The sequence below is a fragment of the Anolis carolinensis genome, chromosome 2 (assembly GCF_035594765.1).
Source record: "Anolis carolinensis isolate JA03-04 chromosome 2, rAnoCar3.1.pri, whole genome shotgun sequence".
NCBI classification, from domain to species: Eukaryota; Metazoa; Chordata; class Lepidosauria; order Squamata; family Dactyloidae; genus Anolis; species Anolis carolinensis.
In genome coordinates, this window is record NC_085842.1 from 110,002,702 (window position 1) to 110,014,772 (window position 12,071).

General features: G+C 41.3%; 1 protein-coding gene across 3 annotated transcripts in view; it reads right to left on the bottom strand.

The window, feature by feature from the left end:
- Positions 1-8,697, bottom strand: part of fgf1 (fibroblast growth factor 1) — a 91,690-nt gene extending 82,993 nt beyond the window's left edge. Inside the window, exon 1 of one of the 3 annotated variants that reach the window (XM_008104709.3) lies at positions 8,158-8,697. The gene's annotated coding sequence lies outside the window, so the exon portion shown is untranslated. The remainder of the gene's footprint in view (positions 1-8,157) is intronic. The other 2 variants (XM_008104708.3, XM_003217376.4) reach the window with 2 other exon arrangements.
- Between the last annotated feature and the right edge of the window lie 3,374 nt (positions 8,698-12,071).

Consider the following 12,071-nt stretch of genomic DNA (forward strand, 5'->3'; position numbering starts at 1 on the left):
TACACATACTCTGAAGTTGAGAGTGTGTGACTTGCCCAAGGCTGAGAGGGATGCCAGAGTCATCACCTAGTACAGAATCCATGACACTATGCTGGCTCTCACAGAGTCCTCCATGATAACCCAACAGCACCAATGTCATTTAGGACATTAAGGACTGATCTCCCTCAAAGCAGGATGCTAGGGAGTTGGGAGAACATGTTGTGGGGGAGGGTGTACCAGTGCTAGCCTGCAGCACTTCCAGCCTAGGCTTAGGTCTCTTCTCTGGGTAATGTAGGTTTGTCTCTGTCCAGTTCAAAATCGCATTTCTAGACTATTACAATGCCATAGATGAGATGCTTCAGTCTGCTATATATGTTGGTCAAAGGCATGTGTTTTAAACTATTTCAACTCTTTGAATCAGTCTTTTTAAGTAGTTAACTTTTAAAACATATTGTTAGTTATTCACACTGTCAAAATAGTTTATTATACTCTACCCTGAGATTTCTGGATAACGTTTGTGAAAATAAAAACAGTACAAACCCCAAAATCCTCTGAACCAGTATCCATAGTTTAATTTATCCATGTATGACAAAATATGTCCTCTTTAGGCATTTTCTAGGTCCCCAGTATGACTCAGCTTCAATAAGGTTCACTATTATCCATGATTTCGTATATCCATGAATACTTCTGGAACATGGCCACACAGCCCGAAAGACATACAACAACCCTGTGATCCTGGCCATGAAAGCCTTCGACAACACATTATCCCTATGACATTCACGGATGAAGGGGTCGCATTGTATTTTAAATAAATACATACATACATTGTATTAAAATTTGGAATTAAATGATGGGAACTGGTCCCAGAGACATGCAATGACCAGAGGCGGCCCTAGGTAATTTCACCTTGTAGGTGAATCTAGTGGTCATGCCCCCCCCTGAAATTGCACCCCCTCCAAGGCCCCGCACATACCTTTGGCAGCGGCGGCGGGGACCATTTGCTCCCTCCTCGCCAAACGTCAACTGAGGCCTTCCGCATTCGGCAAGGAGGGAGCCGATGGTCCCCGCCGCTGCGACGGGAGGGCCTTGACGGCACCCCTGGGGACAATGCGCCACAAGTGGGCACTTACATTGGCCTCTGTGTTGGGCCGGCTCTGGCAATGACTCACTCTTGTGAAGAGGTGAGATGATTTCGCTGAAACTTTGAAGCCATCATCAAGGGCTATGTGCTCTCCATACCTTGAAGTAGGCAAGGTACTATACAGTAACTGCAGTGTGCTGTTCCTAAGCAAAACAGGCATATACAAGTTCCTTACAGGGAATACTGGGGATTATTATGAAGCCCAAACATGACTAATACCTACCCTTTCAAGACAGTTAATTCGAGTCCTTATAAAAGGTGTCAAATGAAATACTGGGTGCAGCTGTAATGAATAGATTTTACCAGGCAAGCTAAAAGTAAGGTCTTTATAATAAGGAACAGTCATGATCACCTAATTTCTCTGTAATTCATTAAATTGTGTCTATCCGCTCACCAAGACCAAGTTCATCTGAAAAATTCACAAAGTAAGATGAACAAAATCCAATGAGATCAGTAAACTTACGAAAGCCTATAGCGAGCATTTTTAAAACAAAGGTTCAGGATATAAATTGCCTATTATTTTAAATTGGAAAAGTATGAGTCAACCATTACATTTTAACTACTCACTTAAAATTGTTTCCTACCTGACTTACCATCTAAAAATGTATGTGATGTATTGGCACAAGGGAGGCAAACCAGCATGGAACCAGTACCATCACTTTTAGTAATGGACTATCACACAATGCTGTGCATATTTCACTGCCAGTCTGATTCCTCCCTGTGATCAACCCATCCCCAGTTATTGTTGGGCAAAACCTATCAATAGTTGTCAATCTGACAACAGTATGCTATTGGTTTAATCTACTTCTGTGCTGGCATGTTGGCAATGAAGTGACATCAGGGGGTGGGATTCTCCTCACCTATTCTCTCCCGTCCCCTTCACCATTCCAGGGTTCTTTTTATTTTGTGTGTTCTTAAAAACAATAACAATTGCTGGATCAGAAAAATGCTTTTAAAATAATAACAGAAAAATTACAGACCAGTGGTAATGTGGGAATGTGAGATTATCAAGGTATGTATGCAGATGTATGAGTGCAGGAATACGGACCAACAAATTGGCACAATTGTTTGAATGAGGAGAGGTTTGATAATGAGGGTGCTCATGCTGGCATGTATCTGATAGGAATGAGTGTGACTGCAATGGAGTTACAGCTTTGTACAATAAAGTGCAATGACTTTGAAAAGAATAGCCTAGTTTTATCCCTCACACAAGTCACTGGATAAGACTTCCAATTTATATGCCCAAGTGCTCAGATCTTCACTTGAAACAGGAGCCATTAAGACAACTTGTTAGAAACTTGAAAGAATTTAATGAAAAATAAGAAGCTTCCAAACACCATTAACAATTTAAAAACTAATTCTAGATTGTAACCCAGACACTATTTCAATCACATGAGCTTCAGACCCCTAAGTCACTATGTATTTGCCTTTATGGAATCGATATTATGAAATTATAGACTCTTCCCATTTATGGTTTTAATTGCAACAAAGGAAACATAGGACCAGCATATTATCCACACGTTTACTTTAAAAAGTGTATGTGTTTCTAAGGCCGGATCTATACTGCCATATAATCCAGTCCAAAGAAGCTACCATGATCTGGATTCAGAAACTGGATGATATGGCTGTGCAGATGGGGCCAATGAGAAGGAGAGAGTTGGAAAGAAGGGTAGAAAGAACAAGTATGGGTATTGTAGTACCCATATTCTAGTATGAGTATTAAAAAGGAGGTGCTCTGGGATGGTTGAAGGGTGGGCTGTATGTTTCTTTTGTGCTAATACTTAGCCAGCTTCTCACTTCCACAAATACTTACTTACATGTTCTGGGTGTATTTCTCACCCCACCAATGAGAGGGAGAATGCATACCTTTCTCTCAGAAGGTGAAAGAGCAAGTGTGCTTGTGTGTAGCGGTGTCACTATAAAGCAGAAAACTAACTTGAGCAAGAAGGAGTTGAGAAACTGCCCCTCCCAATATGCACCTTGTTACACATGCCTGCCTTCCAGCATAGCCCTCAACAATAACACTTTGCTGTCCCCGTTGTCCTCTCCTTTACCTGAACTATTTGGCAGCTCCCAAATATCATCCCTTTCCCACAAATGACTGTGTCAAAGTTTTAGCAGATGAGACTCTTTACTGGAAGCACACAACATTTCCTTTGGGGGCATTAGTCAGAATGCGTGAGCACTGTGATTTCAGCAGAGATGGAAACAGGGCAGGTTTAGCCGAGCTGAGAGGCCAAAGCATGTGCTTTACTTCAGCAGGCAGTCTTACCCTTGGATTTCAAAACAAAGATGCAAATGTAGCCAAATGTTGGGGGATAAATACGTCCTCTTTCATGGTGACAAAAACCGTTAGTGACAAGTGACATAATCCTTTAAAAGAGTGCTTGGAAAGCAAAATCTATTTATCCCAGCTAGCCTAGAAAATTCAACCCAACAGTAGCATGAGGTCAGTATTTGCTGAACTCATGCTACTGCTGGGGTGAATTTTTGAGATTGATAAAAGCATCTACTTAAAGCTTAATAAATTGTGCATTTTTATAAGGCATAATAAATCACACAGGAATAACTGGACCTGTAGTGAGGCACATGTCAAAGCATGTATTGTTACTATTGTTATTAATTTTACTTGTATACCACCCTGAGATCCTTTCACATAGAGCAGAATAAAGATACTTTGAATAATTAATTAACTAATGAAATCGCTCTGTTCAGAAAATCTACTTTATTTGTTGAGTTTATCATGGCATTAACAGACAAAAAGAGATGCTTAAAACTAGCTACTCATGCAAATGTTTCCTGCAATATATCCTCAATTAAATATTTTCCTGTGATACTTCTCTGTCCAGAGCCATCCCATACATTTTCCTGCTTGAGGTGAAGATGGTTTCTTGCTTCCATCCAACCTAAGTGACTGGATGCATTGCACCCAAAACAAGCAAAGGTGGTCACAGACATGATAGCCATGTACAAATACGTGAAGGGAAGTCATAGGGAGGAGGGAGCAAGCTTGTTTTCTGCTGCCCTGCAGACTAGGACACGGAACAATGGCTTCAATCTACAGGAAAGGAGATTCCACCTGAAAATCAGGAAGAACTTCCTCACTGGGAGAGCTGTTCGGCAGTGGAACTCTCTCCCCTGGGCTGTGGTGGAGGCTCCTTCTTTGGAGGCTTTTAAGCAGAGGCTGGATGGCCATCTGTCGGGGGTGCTTTGAATGCGATTTCCTGCTTCTTAGTGGGGGGGTTGGACTGGATGGCCCATGGGGTCTCTTCCAATTCTACTATTCTATGATTCTATGATTCTGCAGAGAATACATTAAGGAAACAGAAAGTCCACCTAAACATCTCTCTGTATTTCTAGTTAGAAAGCCTCAAATTTAATAACGGTTTGCTCTTTTGTTATACCCAGATCTGATACCTGAGGTAGCTGCTTCACTCTGCCAAATGGTAGGACTGGTCTTATCTATACTTCTGCCTGGCCAAATTCAGGCACAGTTTCCCCTCCAAAGTGCCTTCACGACTGTGTGGCTGCTAAGAGATCCCTGTTTTTCATTACAGGTGAGGCTGGATAATAATGAGAAGACTTCCTTATCCCCTTGATTTTTCTACAAATATGGTAATAGGGTTTCCTAGCAATTAAAGCAGAACAGCGGGAGCTTTAAACCAGATTTTTCTGCCAGTTAGTTTACATGAAGAAGAAAATATATGAACTAACAAATATGTCTGGAAATAACTGCCTCAGTGACCACTATACAAGATATGACTTTTTATTCCAAAAGCTTGTTCCTAACTCTACTGAGTAGCCAAGAAGCTAATAGAAAATGTAGAGAATACTGTGAACACTTGGGCTGTCCAATGATACAAACTTTTGTATAAGTAAATATAAGCTGCATTCTCCATAAGGCAATGAAATGACATTCTATTTCAAGTAGTTGTTTTTTATAAGTAAGAATTGCTCCAATGGGTTCTTAGCTTTCTGGATTTGCATGATAATTTGGGTGGATGTTTTTTTTAACAAAGAGAAAACCCATTAAGGGTAAATGTACAGATAACTGGCCCTGTTATAGCACCAAAAGTATATCATTGTAAATGTGGAGAGAGCTGATGGAAAAGTCAGACAGGACAGAGAAATATTGTTTAGGACTGTCTTAATGGACCTGGTGAAGTTGACAAGTATTTTCTTTGTCAGGGAAAACTAGGAAAAGCAACATGGTGCCCCTAGATGTTTTGGATTAGAATGCCCACATTCACTAACTATTGGTTGGCTGGCAACAGAGCAGATGGAAATGGTAGTTTAAAGCAGAGAACAGGTTGTTTATCCTAGCTGGCCCACTCTTAGAAAATGAGAGCCATTTTGGCAGACTTTGTAATTTTGCTTCTTTTTAAATTCATTTCATCTTCCACAGAAAAAGTACTTTCTACCCTGCTTTCATTCTTGGTTGCCATCTAGATGTTTAGCTAAAACAACCTAGGAGAGAAACAAGGGACGTCCTGCAGTCGAAGTTCAAGCCAGAGATAGCTGGACTTTGTCCACTGATGTGTTTAAATGTTGCCCCCACATATGTGTTCCAGTAGGTTCATAGCTATAACTATCAGAGAAAGAGAAAATTGGTATACAAATGAAGTAAATAAAATGAATAAATAAATCTATAACAAAATGCAAATATAACAAATGTACATGCTCTCTCTGAAGTAGGAAGCCTAGCCTGGGTGAACCCTGCATTCTTGAAACCTCTCACTAGTTAAAGAAGTAGGAATTATGAATGTGATAGTTATAGCATATATAGAAAGCAAGGGAATTAACTATGAGATGATAGTTTACCATAAGTGTGTACATCTAGGCAATTTACAGAGACAGACAGCACCACAATGTGGGAATTTAGGGAAATTAAGGGCCTTCCACACAGTCATATAACCCAGAATAGCAAGACAGATATCCACAAAATCTGCTTTGAACTGGATTATCTGAGTCCACACTGCGATACAATCCAGTTCAATGTGGATTTTATACAGCTGTGTGGAAGGAGCCAAAGAAAGAAACAAACAAACATCCAGACAGAAGAATGGATTTCACCCTCTTGCTTTAGATAGTTATCTTTAATGTGATCAGATTCAATAAGGAAGGGATGCCGGCCCAAGGGACTAAATTGTATTTTGACTTGCAAATGAATGACTAGGCTCTAGAACTAAATCTATCCTATTTTTCAGGTTAAATCTGAGCTTTCGGTGCATATACAATTGGGTAGCTGAGTACACCATCTGAGTAGCTGTAGGCCAAGGCATTATCAAATACAAAGAAAAAATGAGTATTAAAGTGGGGGATTTGACTCTCACACAACCATTGGCAAACCATCCCCTTTGCTATATTCCTGTTGATGCAGCCCAGAAAAACCACTGCCATTCTAGCTTGCAACAACAGAAGTATAGTGTCCGGAAGAAGTGAAATCATAACCCCACTCTTTTCCTATCTGATCAAATATCACATCAGTGTTCTGCACAGTTCTCAGCACCGCAGATCTAAAAGCATATTGACAAACTGGAAATTGCCCAGAAAAGGGCAACCACAGTAAAACGTCTGGAAACTAAATCCCATGAGAATCTATTAGAAATGGCTTAGAGAGCTGGATGTGTTTAGTTTAGAGAAGAGAAGACTGTTAGGTGATATGATAACCATATTTAAATATATAAAAGGATATCATATAGAGGTTGGAGTAAGATACTTTTCTGCTGCTCCAGACACAAATCAATACATTCACATTATATGAAAAAATAGTCCACCTAAACATTAGCAAGAATTTTCTCATGGCAAAAGCGCTTTGAAAGTGGAATACACTGCCTCAAAAAGTGCTGGACTCTATTTCACTGAAGGTCTTTAAAGAAAGCCAACTCTGGGATTCTGGGATTCTGGGATTCTGGGATTCCTTAGCAATGGCAACACATGCACAAAGAGCATAAAGGAGCTCTTTTCGAGCAGCACCATTTAAATGAAGGCTGGTCAGAAGTCAAATGGAAAGAAAGGACCAGAAGCACTATACCTGTATGCAAAAGGACTAGATAGGCAAAGATAACATTGGATGCCATCTTCAGTTCTGAACAGAAGTTTGCCCACATCCCCAGAAGAAGCCAATGATACTAAATGACTTGTGAATCTTTAAAAGCAGGTATAAATAGTTACACTTACATAAACATATATAAACTCACATAGTAATCCTAGGAGTCATTTTGCTCTATATGTTAATATGGAAACCAGGCAGTTAATATCTAAGGTAAGGTAAAGGTTTCTCCTGTCCGACTCTGGGGGTTGGTGCTCATCTCCATTTCTAAGTCGAAGAGCCGGCATTATCCATAGACACCTCCAAGGTCATGTGGCCGGCATAACTGCATGGAGCTCCATTACCTTCCTGCCAGAGCAGTACCTATTGGTCTACTCACATTTGCATGTTTTTGAACTGCTAGGTTGGCAGAAGCTGAGGCTAACAGCAGAAGCTCATTCTGCTCCCCGGATTTGAACTGCTAACCTTTCAATCAGCAAGTTCAGCAGCTCAGTGGTTTAACCAGAAAGCCATATATTTAAACAGTCTTTAAACTTTGTCACTCACTGACTCCTACTCAACTATTGTTTTCTCCACTTGTATGCTCTCTGGATGAGTTGGACTACAACCCCACAATCCCCAACAACACGATTGTAGATAGGGTTTGTAGTGCAATACATCTGGGAAAGGCAGACATCCTTCCTTCTGGATTACATGTCTCTCATTCCTTAAATTCATGCCCTGCAACATGTTCAGTGTGTTGTGTGTGTATAAGAACCAGAGATAAAATTTGACTAAAAGAAAGTCCATATTAACTTTAACATCATCAACAGGCAGAATAGTATTGCTATCAAATTCTCTCTCCTTCAGAAACAACTATAGCCTTTCCAAAGCCCATACACATCCTGCCATAAATAACTTTCCCCTCACGCAGCTTTTTCTCACATTGTACCTCTTCTCAGCCCAAAGATTTCAGAAGAAGTCATATTTAGTGATACTATCTTACCTCTTGGACACGATTTCAGGCTGACAGCCTTGTTGGAGCTTCTGTTGTTGCTGTCAGGAAGCAAAATTCTTGCCTGTGGCACTCTGAGTAGGGGAAGGAGGTGTGTGTCTCTGGCAGGTTTCCCTCCCTCCACTCCGGTTTCAATAGTTTCCCTTCTGCGATGTGGATTCGTCCTCTTTTTTTCTGTTATTGCAGAGAACAGAGATGATGAGCGGTGACACCCAGGTCAGGTGTCTGGAAAGCTTCCAAAATAGTGTCCAGAGGGAAAGGGTGCTGTGGCAGGGCAACCAGAGAAGAAGAGTTCTTCTATGCAAACAATTGCCTTGGCTGTTGTTCTGGCTGCACTGCTGCTTTCAGCTGCCTTGATGGAGAGGTGGGAAAGGACCCTTTCAGTCTCAAGCCACAAGCTGACACCAAGCAGAAGGGGGAGCTCTGTGGAGAAGGAAACCTGACACAGTCCCCTGACAGACAGCAAAACCGGTAAATAAGCACAACAGACGCATCTGCTCTGCTAGCACCGTCCTTGGCACGCAGTAGGCACTGCAGTAGCAGCACAGCTCTTAAGTAAATCATGCTCTAAAGATTTCCCACAAGACGGATGATTGAACAAGATGCACCACTCAAGGGATAGCCTGTGGGATCTGTATTTATTTAAAGGCATCCCATTGCTATGGAAAGGATGGACTAGGCCAAGTGGAATCATATAAATCTACAAGCAGAACACAAATGTTTTTCTCTGTTCATTTTGTTGGATTTGGCTGTGTGTATTTGTGTTAGGTTTCTTTTCTCTTTTTTTCCCATAGCATAAGGGCAAAACTAGACATGAACCAGTCTGGGTGATGTGATGGAGTCTGGTTTAGAAAGGGGAACAGCCAGCATACTATAGTACTGCACTGAGATATGGTTCAAATCTTGAGCTAGCCATGACACCCTTAGCAAATTTGGGTAATCATGGTCTTTTATGACTTCATCCAGCAGGCAAAATTGCCTGTCCTATGACACTTCAACTTCACTTGAGGCACGAAACCCCTGAATTTACTTCCAGCAGGGCTCCATGTCTCAAGTGAAGTTGAAGTGTTGCTGGAGGCAGCAGCGGCAACAGGGGAGGCTTCCCATGTTGCATAGGAAACAATGGGGGGAAAGTCAGGTGGCAATGTTTCCCCTTGTGGGATGAGTTGTGGGGCAAGGCAGGTGATGCAGGGTGCGGGGCGACAGATTGTCTAAGCTCCACACTGAGCTCCGCCGGATTTGCCACAATGCATGATGAATCCCAGCCACAATGTGATAAGGTCCTTCATCTGACTACATCACAGGATTGTTATGAGGATAAAAGTGAAAATGAGGAGGGATATGTCCACTGCATTAAGTACTTTGGGTAAAAAGATATGTGTACAGTTCTGTGATTGTGGCAGAACCTTGATAGCAATTAAATTTACTCAGAAGGAAACACTGGAAATTTCTTTAATGCTAGGTTACTTTACTATTCAGCAAAATTACAAATGAAGAAAACATGGGCAACTTCTCAGTTTAGTATCCCAAAAGCCCCACCCCCTCAAGTCCCGAAAGTTCTTCCGTCCAGTCTCCAGATCTTCCAGTCTGAGCCAGTTTGTGTTTTATCAGGCTCCTTCTCACGCTGGGCCACAGATGTTCTCATTCTGTTTTCATTCCTCGACCTTGGCTGTGAACTCATGGCACGGAGGTGTTCTGGTGTTTTGAACACATCAGATATGAGTCCACAATAACAATGTAATACATGAATGAATAAATACATAAATTAAAAAATGCTTCAATAAGGAAACAACAATAATAATACTAATAAAGTCTTTTAATCAAGTTTTATAATAAAGTGTAATTGATATATTTAAGATGCTGTATGGGGATGTTTCTGTAGGTTGTAACTGCCTTCCATCCCAACTTTAAGAGAAAGATATAAATTAATATAACATGTTGAATTAAAGGCTAAATTATTACAACAGTAATAATACTCTTAAGTAAATGGCAGTCAAGCCACTCTGCCCTTGTTGTACCATCCATATGTATTTTTCTCCTGCCTCCCTAAAGACACTAAATTTTGTTTGACCCTGGAAGCTAAGCAAGGCCAGCTCTGGTTAGTACTTGGATGGGGGATGGCTAACAAATGCTAGATATTGTAGGCTATACTTCAGAGGATGGAACTGGCTAAATCATCTCTGCGCATTTCTTGAAAATATTATGAACATGCCATAAGTCAACAGGCAACTTGGAAGCACACACAAGATGATACTGCAAGTGAACCCAGTTGATGGGAAAGTGGCTGTGAAGAAATGAGGACTCCCAGTTTTGAGGAGGCTGACCCTCCAATTACACAGCAAACCAAACAAAAAAAATCTTCCCTTTTTAGAACATCACTTGTTCTAGAAATAGCCTCCTCCCAGAACAACACATTACTTCTTATGAATTGCTTCCCAAAATTTTCCTTTTCCATAAAGCCTTTGATACAAGGGTAAAAAATCTCTAGACTCCAGTTATCATAAATGTCAGACACCACAGTAGCAATAGCACCTTGGATAGCACCTTTAAAATTAAGACTGAAACCCAGAACATACACCCCTACTTACATGGAAACCACCCGTTGCCATTGGAAAAACAGAAACAAGAGTTGTTGAAGTGAAACTAGGAGGCAACATTTGTCCCTTTAATGGCAAACCCACACCTTCCTGCTTCCTGCAAATGGCTTACCCTGCCTAATGGTTGGACTAGCCATGACTGACAACGGAATGTAAAACTGGGTCTACTCACCCTTTCCAGTATCTTTATCATAAGTATCTTCACAGAACTTTTTCCTGTTTCAAGAGAACTGATGGTTGTTTGTGTTCGCCCAATTAATTTCAAGGAAAGGTCTGGCCTGTTTTATTACAGTTCTTTAATTGCTTCTCTACCCATGACAATATTCTAGACCAGTGGTTTTCAACTTCTGGTCCTCCAGGTATTTTGGACTTCAGCTCCCACAATTCCTAGCAGCTGGTAAGGTAAAGGTAAAGGTTTCCCCTGACGTTAAGTCCAGTCATGTCTAACTCTGGGGGTTGGTGCTCATCTCCATTTCTAAGCTGAAGAGCCGGCGTTGTCCGTAGACACCTCCAAGGTCATGTGGCCGGCATGACTGCATGGAGCGCCATTACCTTCCCACTGGAGTGGTACCTATTGATCTACTCACATTGGCATGTTTTCGGACTGCTAGGTTGGCAGGAGCTGGAGCTAACAGCGGGCGCTCCCGCTGCTCCCGGGGTTTGAACCAGGGACCTTTCGGTCTGCAAGTTCAGCAGCTCTGTGCTTTAACACACTGAGCCACCAGGGTTGGTAAGATGGCTGGTAAGATAGCAGCTGGTAAGATGGCTGAAATCTCTGAGAGTTGAAGTTCAAAACACCTGGAGGGCCAGAGGTTGGGAACCCTTGTTCTAGGTAAAGACTTTTCTTTACTTTACGTGTGCTTACCTGCTTATCTATGCTCATATGTAAAACCCGTCACCCACCATTGTGCTTTTAACTACTCTTCATGACCAGTGTTAAAACTGTCGTTATCATCCCATTAAAATCCCTGCATTTTTGCAATTCTAGTTACATTTCACATATCATGTTTCTTATGAAGTGGAGTTCACAAAAGCTCATGCTGAAATACCTCAGTTGGGGTGCATTTGCACTGTAGAATTAATGTAATTTGACATCTCTTAAGTAGCCATGGCTCAATGCTATGTACTACTAACTGTTGTAGTTTTACAAGGTCTTCTTTGTGAAAGAGTGCTGGTGCCTCACCAAGCTACAAATCCTATGATTCCATAGAGTTGAGGCATGGATGCTAATGTGGTGTCAAAATGCATTAATTATACAGTATAGAACCAATCTTAGTCTCAAAAGTACTCCTAGGGCACTTCTGCACA